The following is a 5,436-nucleotide window of genomic DNA, read 5'->3' on the forward strand; positions in this document are numbered from 1 at the left end:
GTCAAGTATCCGGTCAATCCCTTTAACCTACTTGGTCTTTCCAACACCAGATGTCCGATCAGCCTTGATCCATCTGGATTTCCTCGTGCCTAGCTTCACTCACCAGGACTTCCAACTGCATAGCTTCACTCACTAGGTCTTTCACCTGGCTTCACTCACCAGAATTTCCAACTGCCTAGCTTCACTCACTAGGTCTTTCACCTGGTTTCACTCACCAGGATTTTCAACTGCCTAGCTTCACTCACTAGGTCTTTCACCTGGCTTCACTCACCAGGATTTCCAACTGCCTAGCTTCACTCACTAGGTCTTTCACCTGCCTTCACTCACCAGGATTTCCTTCTACCTAGCTTCACTCACTAGGTCTTTCACCTGGCTTCACTCACCAGGATTTCCTTCTGCCTAGTTTCACTCACTAGGTCTTTCCCTTCTGCCTAACTTCCCAGTTAGGACTTTCACCTGGCTTCACTCATCAGGATTTTCCCGTCAAGTATCCAGTCAACCTTGACCTACTTGACTCTCCTTCACACATGAACAATTGCACCTGCAATCTTCATGTATTGACTACATGTATTGTCAAATATCGAAACCACAACATCAAGACTCAAGCTTAACTCAATTCAAGCTCAGTCAACACGGTCGAACTTGACCTGGGGAATATTGCACCAACAATCTCCTCCTTTTTGATGTTTGACAATACCTTCTTTAAGTTAGGCTAATCCCATAGCCTCAACCTTCTTCATGCCACTAGGTAATGAAGACGTAAGTTAAACCCTACATTCTCCCCCTGAGAGGGCGAACTCCCTCTTAGATAATGAAGGTCTAACTTAAACTCTTCATTCTCCCCCTATTGGAAACATCACAAACATTCCCCATCTTTGGGCACTCATCAAAAGCAAACTCTCCTCCTGAAGAGTTACCCTTCGTTGTTTACAACTTCACTCGTTGCTCACAACACAATAATGAAGGTCTCATACCCTTCATTATTCTCAACGCTCATCCTTGAGCATATACCACTTGATATATTCACTTGTTGTATTCACACACGATTCCACTTGTTGTGTGAATACCACTTGTTGTGTCAGAATCACTCGTTGTGGTCACACATAATTCAAATGAAGGTCCCATACCCTTCATTAGCATCACATGCTCACCCATGAGCATGCACCACTTGAACAATAAAGATATCCACTCTCCATTGTAGTCAAATGCCTAACCTTGAGCATTTTCACGGCAGAAGGTTAACCACCTTCTAAGGTGTATGAAAATTAGATTTTCATGTCCTTAAAGAGTAACTCCCTCTAAAGACATGCACGTAACTTCTGTCATTGCACCAACAATGACCTGGAATCCCTAAAACTTTAGGAAACCCAAATTTAGAAGTTTTGAGGTTCATAAATTCAATATTGAAACCAAACCTCAACCTAAACCTCTATTTCATCTTCCTTAACCATTTCATTCTTGTTTTCAACATGAAAACTTCCCCTAAATGTATACAAATGTGTTTTGAGGGGTTAGGAATGGTTACTTAGACTAAAGATGGTCCAAAATGCTGAAATCAGGCTTTCCCAGCCAAAATCAGCATTCCCAATCGATTAAAATTGGGTCCCAAGCGATTGAACCTGCTTGAATCGATCCACTGATCAATTCAGGAGGGTTGGATCGATCGATGGATCGATCCAGGAAGCTTCTGTTCGTGAGAAGCTTGCTCTCAATCGATCGCCCGATCGATTGAGACCCTTCAATCGATCGGGTGATCGATTGAAGCTCTGAAAAAGCTGAAATTCCATTTCAGTCAATTTCAAAAACCCCTTGAAAATTCTACAAAATCCCAAAAATCGTGAAAATCATTGTAGACATTATTTAGGGCATATAGTATCATGGAAAAATAGTTTTCTAAGAAAATACTTCATATTTTTAAAGATTGACACAAATTTGAAAACTTACAAAAACTTTAGTGCTTTCTTCAAGTTTGTGTTCAACTATTTAATGATGATTACTATCAAAAGATAGCCTTCATCAAGGTTTTCCAAAATATATTTAAAATCATTTTCAAAACCAATATCCAACCATGTTCCTTGGGCTCAATGCACATGACTTGTACATTAGCTTTCCCAATGATTGGAAAACACATAACTATGCGTTTTGATGAATCTAGAACTCAAAAGAATGCACTAAATCAACATCTTGAGTTTTGTTCATCATTCTAACATCTCACTTGTATCTAATGTGTACTAAAACACAGACAAGTCATCTTATAGTTCTTTAGTGAGATGTAAACTTTGGTTTTGCCCTAATCTAGGGATCATGCATATTTATCTAGGCATTTTGAGGTGATGAACATCCACCAAGTATATTACATGTTAATGAATGTCATTTGTCCTTAGTTTGTATAAAATAAATTAATGCATGATAATGTTATGGCTACATCAAAAAGAAATAATTTTCAAAAGAAAATATCCTATAAGTACATGATATATGTATGACATGACATGGTATTTTTATGGTTTTCATAATAAAATATGAATGCAAAAATAAACATGATGTCATGACATATGATGGGCAAACAAAGCATAGCAAGTTTTAGCATTAAATAAAATACCTAGGTTGTCTTCCTAAGTGTCTTTAATCCTTAGCTAAATTAAGATTTAAACCTAGATTGCCCACTATTTCCCAAGAAAATGCCAATAATCCAATTTTTTGGCATTTCTTTTGCTTTTCCTAATTTGTGCCAATTTAAATTAAACATATTTCTCAAATTTTGACACAATTTACTCCTTCAAGGAGTAATCAATTGAGTTAAGGCATACATTGCCTTTAATTTCCTAAGAACATACCAAAATCCCAACTTGGTAGTTCTTATAATTTTCTCAATTTGTCACTTAAAATATCATCCAATTTATCAAATTGTGACACATTTTACTCTTATAAGAGTAAATAAAAATTCTTTTCATTTTCAAAGGTTAACAATCACCTTGAAAATGCTCCCCGAGTGTCAACTTCATCATGATTGGGTTAACTACCCTTTCAATTTGAGTTGACACTCTCTAACCTATCTAAGGGTTATAGAAAATGCTCCTAGGAACCCAAAACTTATTGGTGCTCCTTGGGTGCTCTAGGTAATCACTAGGGATAACCTCCCTAGATACCTTCCTAGTGACCTTGTTAGGATTCTTAAAAGCCTTGGTCACTTTTTCTAAGTCAACCCTAGGGATTTCTTCCCTTGTGACCTTTTTAGTGACTTTGTTAGACTTCTTAGAAGTCTTAGTCACCTTAATTGCAAAAATACTCCTAGGGATAACTTCCCTTGCACTTTTGACTTGACCCTTAGACCTAGACTCGGTTCCATAGCTATATGGAACCCTATGGTAAGAAATTACATCTTTCTTAGCCTTAAGTTTGTATCCCAAACCTTTATGATCATTAGATGGCTTTCGTTGTCCTAAGCCTAGATTATGCTCATTTTGCCCTTTAAGGATATTTTCCATCCTTTTTAGGGTCTTTTCCATTTTATCAAGTCTTGACCTCAAGACTTGATTCTCTTCCCATAAATCCCTAGATTTTGATTTTTCATTAAATCCTTGAGCATTTCTGTTTCTAGGCTTATAACTAAAATTCTTAGTTTCCTTGTCTAGATTTTTATCTACCTTTCTAAACCTAGGTGTGGTAGTTTTAGCATGTAGAGCCACATGTTTTTCTTTAAAGCTCTCATGCTTTCTATTCTTATGGTAAATAGCATTAAAATGATAAAAATTAGAACTAGCATGCTTTTTACCATTATTAAAGGGAGTAGGTTCAATAAATGATACCTTTCTTTTTACCTTGGAGGCTCCCCCTTGGGTTGTGCTTCCTCCATGAGCCTTGACCGCTTTCTTCCCCTTAGGACATTTGCTCCGGTAATGTCCTTTTTGATTGCAAGAGAAGCACACAATGTGCTCCTTGCTCTTCTTTGTTGTGGGGGCAGTCTCCTTGAGCTTCTCCTTGCCCTTTAATGCCACTTGGCCCTTCTTCTTGGCCAATTTGGGGCATTTGCTCTTGTAGTGCTCGTGTTCCCTACACTCAAAACATATAATATGATTTTTATTTTTAATTGAAATATTTATACCTTCATGTGTAGGGATAACATCTTCTCCTTTTGATCCGGAGGTAGAGGCTTTCTCTTGATCCGAAAGTGATACTCCTCTAGTAGATTCGACTCGACTTGTGGAGGTGGAAGCTTCTTCATCCTCTTCTTCTCTTGACCCAGATATGGAGACTTCTCCTTCTTCTTGATCCGGTGTCACCGAAAGTTGCTCCCCCTCAATCCTGGAGGTGGAGGCTTCTTCATCTTCATCTTGTATATGGAACAAAGAGTATGCTCCCTCTTTGCCCTTTTCATTGTACTCCTTTGAAGATGAGGCTTCTTGGACTTCTTCTTGGGAAGTTGAGCATCTCTCAACTTCGGAGTCTTCCTCCTCTTGATCTTCCTCCAATGAGTCACCCTCTTTGGATTTGTCTTGAATTGGTACAGTGAAGGGTTCTTCATGAAGCAATGCCAATTTGCTCCAAAGCTCTTTGGCATCTTCAAAATCTCCAATTTGCTCCAAGATGTTGCTTGGCAATAGATTGACCAAAAGCTTGGTCACTTTATCATTGGCCTCACATCTTCGGATTTGGTCTTGGCTCCACTTGCTCCTCTTGAGAATTTTTCCTTTTGAATTCTTTGGAGCTTCGAAGCCTTCCATTAGAGCAAACCATTGCTCTATCTCCACCATTACAAAATTCTCGATCCTTGATCTCCAAAGATCGAAGCTCATCATTATGAATGGTGGAGGCACCCTTGTGTTGAATCCAAGACCATCTTGGAATTCCATTTGAAGTTGAGCTTGATGATGAAGTCTTAGACTTGATAGAATTTGCTCCAACTTCTACACCCTCTAGCTTTATTGCCCCTTCCGGCGATGATTCCGGTGAAGAGCGGCCTCGCTCTGATACCACTTGTTGGGACCGATTATGTAGCTAGAGGGGGGTGAATAGCTCGGTGCGCTCGTCGTGCTCTTCGTTGTTTGTTTCTTCAAAGATGTGCAGCGGAAAATACAAAGAAAATAAACACAACGCTAACACTAAGGATTTACTTGGTATCCACCTTACAAGAGGTGACTGATCCAAGGATCCACGCACTCACACGCCCTCCACTATGAATAACACTCCTTTATGGTTACTACCAAAGGCGGAGAAGCCCTACAACACTCTCAGTACAAGAAGAAGAAAGGGAAATACAGGAAAAGCAAAAGCTTACAAGATGTATAATAAAAACCCTAACTTCTTCTTCTTGTTGTAGTCACGCCTCTTGACTTGGATGTCTCTCCAAGATCCTTCAAGAACTGGCGGTGAGAGTGGAAGAACGCTGTGGAGAAGCTGCTGTGAAGATTGGGAGTGAACAGTGCGAGCTCTTCAAGT

The sequence above is a fragment of the Zingiber officinale genome, chromosome 11B, assembly GCF_018446385.1.
Source record: "Zingiber officinale cultivar Zhangliang chromosome 11B, Zo_v1.1, whole genome shotgun sequence".
Classification (NCBI taxonomy): Eukaryota; Viridiplantae; Streptophyta; class Magnoliopsida; order Zingiberales; family Zingiberaceae; genus Zingiber; species Zingiber officinale.